Raw genomic sequence first — 10,136 nt, forward strand, 5'->3', positions numbered from 1 at the left:
TCTTCCTCTCTCTCCCTGCCCAGGGCTGCTGCTATCTTTTATATGACATATTACATGTTCCATGTTTACAGCTTTTCCCCAATATCTACTACCTATGTTTCAAGGTGCTTTTCTATTCTAAACCAATCCATAAATGCTAGCATCACCAAGAACATGGAGGTAAGGAAGAAGAAGGAAGAAGAACAGGATCAGCCCACTTTCTTCCATCTTAGAACTTCTGACCCCCATGTACAAAGTAAAAACCCCCCTGTACAAGAATAAAAAATTTTCCCCTCTATTTTGTAATTACTTCTACTATACTATCTAACCCTTTGTGACTGCTTGTTCCACTTTGAAAGTTGGTAACTCATTCCATGGCTCAAACTCAAAATCACAGCTGTTTCCAGCTGCTTGCCAGGGTCTAAAATGCTTCTGACCAAGGCCTGGAACCTCCAGAAATGTCTGAGGGACATTTTGAGTTCCAACAATTATTATTATTATTATTATTATTATTATTATTATTATTATTATTATTATTAACTATAGTAATAATAATTAGTTAATTATTTGGTTAATTTTTGTTTCAGTTATTAAATGTTTCTTATCTCAACCCAAAAGTCTTACCTTTTCTTTCCAATTTTCTTCTTCCTGGGAGATTGGTAGGGAGGGCAGTAAGCAGCTGCATGGTACCTAGTTGCCAGCTGGAGTTAAACCACAACAGAAAGAAACAACTGGAATCTGGCCAAAGGGTGTCCTGTCTCTGTTTCTTCAGAAAAAAGAGGGATGGGATTATTCCCTTACAGCTACAGAAAGGACTGGAGAACTGAGAAGTACTTCCCAGCTCCTGGGGAAGAGATAAAGGAATTAATAGTCCTAGAAAAATTACCTTTATCAAGCTACAGGACTGGTCATGATAAAAAAATTCCACCTGACTGAAACACACAGATGTGTTAAAATTGAATAACAGTTGTCATGAGTTGGTGCTGGTGCAGTGCCAGTGCACCCATGAACATGCATTTTCCTCAAATGAGTGCTGTGAGATGTGACCAGACACAGGGCAGAGGAGGTTTGACCTTAGAAATAAATAAAAAAAAAAACTTCCTTAACCTACAACTATAATAAGAGAAACACACAGAATTCAGAATGAAAACCTTCCAAAACATTCCTCCTCCTCCTCCCACCCAATTTCCACCATAGCATAGTGAGACAAAACCTTGGACCCTCAATCAAGTTTCAGATAATCAATTCTCAGTCCATCAGTGGAGAGAGGAGTCCCTCTTGTACCACAGTCTTCCACAGGAAACACAGTTGAAACCTCTCATATTTCCATGTCACACATGGCACCGCCTGGAGAAAATCTTCTATCATGACATCCTCCTTCCATGTACAGTCCTCTCACCACCTTGCATGGACTGAAATTGCTCATGGGGTTTCTTTAAGTCTGCTTTGCCAAGTACCAAAAGCCAACAGTTTCTCATTTTGGGACAACAGTCCTCCCCCATCTCCTGCTCACCTGGGGCTGAGATCTTCTTCTTCCCTGAAGACAAAGGGCACCACCACGCCCTCCTCAACTTTTCTCTCTTCTTCCACTCCTGCAGATGGCATCACTCACTGAAGCAGGCCACTCCCACTCCCGTACTCTCTTGGCTCAAGTCACTGCATCCCCCTAAATGCAGTCTCTGTGTTAGGGAGAGTTGGTTCAGTCTATGTCCATACAAGAAAAGTCCAGCCAAAGCCACTCCATCATCTCCACCCACCTAGGATTTTTTTTTCCAACTTCTTCTAACATCTCAGGTCCAAGATTGTCTTTTTTCTCTTTCAGATTGTGGAGGAATAGTGTTTTGCAAAGCTTTCTTTGCTTAAGACAATCTTAGAAGTCTTGGGCTCCCAGGACAACTGAAATCTTGGCTGCCCAGAACTCCCAAGGCTGGGCACCTTCCCCCCCTCCATTTTCTCTTTCTCCTCTGCTGGCATACTGCCAGCACATAATACCAATTTTCAGGTGGATTCAGGCTCTCTATCTCTCTGTCCCTCTGGTGGGGGGAGGAAGGAAAGAGAGATATCTCAGATTTCTCCACCCTTCCATCCAGCCAGTTTCCAGTCCCTTCACTCCCTGGGCCTACTTCTCCCAGGCCGCATGGCTTCCCCTCCCCCACCCAGCCTTTGGCTGGGTGAAGGTCTGCGCTTTTCACTGACTGAAACAAAAGAGAACTCCCCTGGGTGTTCTCTGCTTTTAACACCTTATGTCCTCAGAGGCGTGTCCAGATCTTCAGTGGTTACACCAGGTGTCAACACTCAAATCTGACCACTGATTGGTTTGACTATGACTTCCTGAGAAAACTCACCACCCTGTCAACCCGGGACACAGTCCACAGAAGGACACAATGCTTCTAAAATCTCTGATCATACACCAAAAATCCTGTAGATGGATAAGGAAATTAGCCAGAGAAAGTCAGTTTTCTATAGCTGTCAATTCTACCTCTTTTGCTGAACTGAAATTAGAGGACAATTGTATGAAGTCCTCATTAATCTTATATGTTGCCTATTTCAGCTTTCCTATGTCCCTGAACACCAAAATGTCCTCAGGGTTGATACAGTTACAACTGTTGTGTTTGAGCTGGTGCAGTGTTTTCACAGTTCAGCATTGACTCAGAGTGCTTAATAAAAATAACCAAGAAACAGGAGGATAGATATATCTGTCAAAGAGACTAAAATCTAATCAAAGCTTACTTCTATACTCAGCTCAAGGATGTTCAGACTCTATACATGTAATCCAGATGCCAGCTGAAGCGTATTTCATAGGGTTGCTACCAGATTTGCTCAGAATTAAAATGCTAGGCTTTTTTTGCAGTCATGGCTTGTGCTTTGCTTTTAAGGGTACAGCATAATTTTTACAAACAGTTTCAAGAAGAAAACTAATAAAATAATTTATTATAACTTACTGGGGACAGAATGGTATTATGTGGATTTTGCATGGATGTAATAAATGGGTAGGAGATAGTTCTCCTTTAAAATGCCTTTATTTAAAGAGATCAGCTCAGGTGGGGGGCCCAATAGGGTGTGCACACGCTGCTGCTGCTTCCCGGAGGGATGCTGAGGAAGAGGAAATGCAGCTTTGTCTGCTTTATGTGCAGGCAGAGCCAGCCAGAAGATCTGTCCTCACAGGAGCGGCAGGATTCTTCCCCTTACAACAGTCTGTGCTATGGTCCCAGGTCCTTACTCTGTTTGAGGTCTCTGGTTAGAGTGACAGATTAAAACTTCTCTCCGGGTACTAGAGTTAGTTGCTCACCCTTCTGCAAGCGACTTGGTCTTATAATTCCACAAAAGGCTCATAGTTCTAGGGCTTTCTAATGTGGTTTTTGAGGATTTCCTGTATTTGCATACTTTTTCTTATGTCAGCTGCTCTGCACAGGCCCGTGCGCCATTTTCCAGGTAGTAGCAGCTGGCAGCACAGTGAAGCTGAACCTAACACAGAAAGATCTCTAACAAGGAATGAACACACATAAGTAATTAACAGTTATAACAACATTCTAACAGAGGATAATTCTATAACAAGGTTAGCATAACTCTGTAACCTTTCTTTTATAACAGGAATCAAAATCTTGCTCGTAAACATGCATCTTTGCAATTATGAATGTAAAGGAAAACCTTAAAGAAGCCCTACAGAAATTCACTAGACACTCCTGACAGTGGATTCCCATGCAGTGGTCCTCTTCTTCATTGTTCACAAGTCTTCCCCCAAGGAAATCCTTACCAGCAGTTAGTTTCTAAATTTACTAACTGAGACTACACAGCTGCTGAACTTCCCTGATCTTCACATTCTTCCACTTTTTTATTCTTTTAGATCCTTCATGTTACACATCACAACAGGAAGACAGAAAGGTAATTTTTGCATTTAGAAATCGCAATGGCTAATGCAACTGAAAGCAGGGAAGTTTCACTCTAATCCCTATATTGTGGTTGAATCCATTACTTGATTAAATACCATGAATGGAAGATGTACACATTCTAATGTTAATGAAATACTGCTTATCTCACAGCTATTGCCATCTAATAGTGGTTGTTTGATCTGTTTACAAAACAAATGATATTATTTTACATCCTTGAGTAGCATTTTAGTCATAGGAGGCAATTTAATTCTAATTTAATAGAGAGGAGGTATGCCTAACTTAAATACCCATGAAAGCCATTCTTGGGCTTCAAGTAAATTGCATATTTTGAAGGGATGTAAACATGTCTGTGCTTGTTGAATTGTTAAAATTAATGTGTTTAAACTTTATTTACTGTGTACAATTTTATCTGTTCTCCAAGGATCCCTTAACAGATGCTTGATTTTAATGACTATTTTTCATATGTGTTTCAGAGGAAGTGGAATGTGCAGCATTCCTGATACAACCCACAAATCCAGCCACCCCTATGAAAGAAATTACAACTCCCTTTTATCGCTAAAGAATCCTACACCAACTCATGGTGTTTCTACCTTTAAATCCATCTTCTGTGCTCCATTATTATATAATTATCTATTGAATTCTACATTTATTCATGAATTTATTTAACTCTGTAACTGGTGTTTCCTTCTTAATTGCTTGTTTGAAAGGAGTAGTTAGAGACACACTTTGAGATAATGGCCTGCTTATACTAAATGCTACATATACTACAAGAGATGTCTGAATCTAAAGAATTTATAGACCAGATCACAGATCTTTCAAAGAATATTCAAGGCATATATAGAAGCTGCTGTGATGGACAGTGTGATCAAAAAATTGCATAACCTTGTTCACTTCGATGTCTTTATGTTCTGTATGTAAATAAGTAGCTTCTTTCATAACTGTAGAATGTCTAACCAGAGGACATCTACAAGCACTCTGCAAACTTCCTAATTCCCCTGGAAAGTAGTCTGATGCATAAAGGTACCAAGGGTTACCCAACACAGTTGGTGGAAGCCAGTCAAACTGGCAGGACTAAAGCTGTCTATATCCTTAGCCAAAACACACTATCTCAAGGTAAGAAAAACTCTTCTGAGGAATATATTTTCTTTGTCTACAAGGCAGGTGTTTCAAGCACAACAAAACAACGGTGGAGTAAGTTAGTCAAGCAAGTATTCAGGCTCCTTCATATTTGCCTTGAATATTGTAGTTCTATACAGAGAAGCTGTTATTTCCAATCAGATCTTAAAATTTACTTATCTGGTAAAGGTTTATCTTACTGACAAGTAGGAATTAAAACATTTACCATCAGCTACTTTTTTTATCTTCTTTTGGATACTAGAAAGAGCAGAGGTTAAGTAGATAAATTATTTTTAGAGAAGCAATTCTCTGCTTTGACTTACTTTGTGTCATTATGTAGTCAAGAAAGGCTCTTAACAGAGGGCTTGGAGTCAGCCACCATAGATGAGCTGCCATTTCTACATGTGAAAAATATTAGTTTCATTGTCTCTTTATAGGTTCTCCTTCATGCCTATAATGAAAGAATAAGTAATGCATTCTGGCCAGATGCAGGCAACTTGACACCCAGTTACCAGAGATACACATTCAACTTTCCACCAGCACATAGTGCTGCCATTAGCAACACAGTGACTTCAATTTTCTTTCATGCTAACTGTGAAAATTCATACTTACAAAAATATCTTAAGCCAGGAACAAAACAGATGTAATTACAAGTAAGTGACTGCTTCTTTTTGCATGTGTGTACAGTGATTTAAATGAAAATATTTTTTACTGCTTCTAGCAGGCCAAAAATTATGACTTTGGTCATGATGAATTTGAAATTTTTATCTTCCTTGAAAAAACACATTATAGGCCAAAGATGACAAACCTGAACATGATGACATTATTAAGGGCATGCTTATGCAGCACAAAATATTGTATAGATGTAAGCAAAAGACATTGAGTGCAAGTACCATACACACAGGCTTCTATTCCAAGTTCATCATCAATGGTAGGAAGCTGTCAGTGAGTATGGGTGTAATGTAGAGCTAATGCAGATAATTGTTTCAGTTAATAGCATTCAGGGTATGAGATGGGATGCATGTTATGTAAAATCAGTTTTAGAGATCTGATTTATCCAATAGCTTTTTTCCTCTCCTGTGTAGTCAAACATAATACACAAATTTATATATAAAGTGAATGCCATGTGGAACAACCTTGCATTTTACTGAGAAGTTTTTGCAATTCTTTTCTATTTACCCTTAAATGTATCCTGGGATACCTTGAATATTTTTTTCACAAAAATTATCATATTCAGACTGATATCACAAAGAAGATTCACATTATGCTTTTTAACATGCTTACCCTTTCAAGGTCTCTCACTAGTAACTAATATCTCAATGTTATTAAACAAAAATCACAAAACTATTAAATAAATGTACTTTTTAAACATTCAAAAATAACTCCTTGAAAGTGAGAACTCTTACTAAATTATTCAAATGGGGGGAAAAATCAAAAATATGCATCTTCCCTTTCACTGAGGCTAATGGAATGAATTCTCATTTAAAAGGAAAATTTTTATCTTCCTAGTTAAGGCATATACGTTTCTGCTGTCAAATTTCTTCCCCCATCCAACTTCATTTAGATCACTAAGTGCTAGATAATCCACACACTATTCATGGAGCATCCCTTGAAAGTGACATTGATTTTGAACTAGTGAGTCCTCCAAAAAAAAGCCAGCAAGAGACAGGTACTCCCTCACTACTGGGAAAATAAAAGCTGTTTTCAGTTTTCCTGGTGCTGTAATGGCACATGGAGTCCCCAAAAAACCCAGTGTTTTAACTGCTACTCTTGTATCTTTTCAAAGCACTTAATCTGGGAGGAAAGGGTCTCAAGAGAGCAAGGGCCACAACACTGCTGAGGGGTTATGACTGTAGACAGCTGAAGTTTTCTCATGTTGGTAAGCACATGGGAGTGTGCAATCCCATTGACTTTTGTGCATGTTCATAAAATAATAGAAAAATGTCATTATTCTCTCTTTTTAAACTTCAATTTGTGGTAATTCATTTTTCTGTGATGCAGTTTTTGGAAAACACAAAAAAATTTGAACATGGTTAAGCATTATGCTCTGTTTGAAGTTCTTGTGCCAATGAAAATCTCTTTCTGAAGAAAATGTACACTTCATCAGACTTAAGACTTTTGCTATTCACAGCACCCTGAAATTTCTTGAATTTTATGTTTTCCATAAAATGTAAGAATGTTTTAAAAGGTTGCTTTTCTGATACCCCACAAAGGGATATAATGACTAGTGTATTAGCAAGTTGCTATCAATTTATATTTAGGAAGAAGTAATGTGAGTAGGAGAACTACTTGGTCTTCTACTTTTATCTTGTGTACTGCAAGGAAATTCTATTAGGACAGATATCAAGAGGGAACTTCTAATTTTTAATTTTAAATTTAAATTGCACTATACAAATGAAATAGAATAATGATAATTAGCTCTAAAAATAAGTTCATATGGACATTATCGTATAAGCTGCACAATACAAAACTATCAGAAAATGCCCTACTTATGATGTATAGTTGAAACTGCTTGCATCTGTAGTCCTCTGAATAAAATGGGAATAATCAGGAAGCATTTAAAAAGCATTTGTTCATAATGGATTGGTTCATCATTTAAAGGAAAGTAGCATCAGAGTTTCTTTGCCTGATGCTGAAGGTCTAAAAATATAGAGAAGGTTAAAGCTATCAAATTTTATTATTAAACACAAAATAATTATTAAAAATATAATTTTCTGCCAAATTTCTTCATTTAAATCACACAGTAGAGTGTTTCTGGTTTCATCATTTTGTGCTCATTCTGAGAATGACAGATATTGTTTATTTAAAATTGTTCCTTCTCTTTTAAATGTAGAAAAATGTATCTCCATTATTATTTTCTTCTTAAACAGTTTTTCTTCAATTAAAGAAAATATAGATTGAGTTAAATACAGGGGTTTTCTTTGCTCCTGCATTTTTTCTGTATTCTCTTTTACTTGAGAACTGCTCATATTCTTGTTTTGTGCAAGGCTACTAGTGCCGCAAGATGCAGCAGAGAAAGAAGACAATCATGTCCAAAGGACGATGCCCTGACAACTGCAACATTTGACAAAACTCAGTGCTTTTCATAATTTAGTCAGTTGTCTGTGCTGAATACCTGTGGATAAAAAAACAAGATATCTATGTCCTCTACAATCGGGTAGTTATAACTGAAACTTTGGAAAAGGAAGAAAAAGTTATTAATGTGAACAATTGACTAACAATTGTGTGGTTTTAGTTTGTGATTTTCAGAAACCTGGAGTTTTCATAATAAAATGTAAAGGGTGTCAAATGGTCATAATTTACAAAAATGAATTTGTATATGCCATGTAGCAACCCACAAGGATGTACTTCTAAAGAGTTTGTAAGTTCCTTAGAAATTATAAAGAAAGTGAAAAGCACTGGCTAGATAAACCCACTGCTTTCAGTAATTCATATTACAATATATTTACATAGTTATATTTCTGTCACAGAGCAAACATGGAAAACCTCAAACAAATTCTGTTTGTTTAATAACAATGAAATGCCTCATTGACAGCAAGGATGAAGAATTAGCAGGTCATGGAGTTGTTACATTTTATTGTGGTCAATCAGATTATTGAAGACCATAAAAGAGAGCCTGTTTTGATATGCAGACACATGTACCAAGTTACTAAATGTGTGGATTTATATAGTCATTGACACTTTTGGTTGGTCTGTCTGAAGCAGGATTTGACAAACTTGTCTTTACAAACTCAGTTCCAATAGTTACATAAGTTCCCTTTATTAAAAAATTTCCTGTTTTACCCACAACTTGAGTCCATATGTGGCAGCACCAAAAAAAAAAATCTGGAAACATACAATCTGTGAAATAAAAATGTATTAAACTTTACTATTCCTCTCCCTTGAGGAATCAAAACACTTATTTTGATTATAAAACACTAAATATTGGGTTATTTGGGAATTAACAGATGTCTTTAATTTATCTCCTTTGGACAGAGAATGGCTATGGATGTCATTCATCTGGATTTCTGTAGGGCTTTTGATATGGTCCCTCAAAACATCCTTCTCTCCATACTGGGGGGAAAAGGATTCGATGCATGGACCATGGTGGATAAGGAATTGCCTAGATGGTTGCATCCAGAGAGTGGTGTTCAACAGGTAAGTGTCCAGAGCTGAGTGGAGTCCCTCAGGGGTCCATACAGGAGCTAGTTCTGTTTAGCATCCTCATTGATGATATAATGGTATTGAGTGTACCCTCTGCAGATTTGCAGATGACACCAAGTTGAGTGGAATGGCCTGCCAGGGGAAGTGGTGGAGTCACCATCCCTGGATGTGTTTTTAAAAAAAGACTGGATGTGGCACACAGTGCCATAGTTTAGTTGAGGTGTTAGGGCATGGGTTGAACTCGATGATCTTTACGGTCTCTTCCAACCTAGTCATTCTGTGAATTCTGTGTGAGTGGTACTGTTGGCATCCTGAAGAATGGGGCGCCATCCAGAGGGATCTGGACAAACTGGGGGACTGTTCCCATGGGAATTTCCTGAGGTTTAACAAGACCAAGTTCAAGGTGCTGCATCTGGGTCAAGGCAACCCCCACTATCAACATAGGACCCGGGGTGAACAGATCAAGTGCAGCCCTGTGAGAAAGACTTGGAGTTGAAATGTAAAAGCTTCAGCATTAATTCTCATTGTTAGATGTGCTGTACATATCATACACAAGCAATCCTTCCCTTTACAACTGCTCAGTAATCTGCAGAGACACAAAAGCTTTCACCATTATTATGCAGCTACAGTACATCAGTTAAAAAAATCTCCAGTAGAAATACTGTAAACCATAAACACTTATGAATAATTCTGATGGTTGAAGAGTTTATATGCAAATAACAAAAAATGCTAATTGCTCAGTTTTTAAATGAAGATATTTCCTGAGATACTGATCGCTAGCTTTTAGTGCTTCTTTAATTCTACTTTTCATATGTTACATCCTGTAATTTAATCTTAAGTGTGTATAACACAGGTTTAAGCTAGAATGAGCTTCATGTAGGAATTTTAAAAGGCAGAAATGATGATCCGTGGAGAAACAATGTGGGTGAGACTGCAGTGCATGACACTGTACATTTCAGAAAAGTTATTTTTCCTCAAATTTTAAAAATATTGTGGGCAAAAAAGTGC

This window comes from Lonchura striata, chromosome Z, assembly GCF_050655825.1.
Source record: "Lonchura striata isolate lonStrDom1 chromosome Z, ASM5065582v1, whole genome shotgun sequence".
NCBI lineage: Eukaryota > Metazoa > Chordata > Aves > Passeriformes > Estrildidae > Lonchura > Lonchura striata.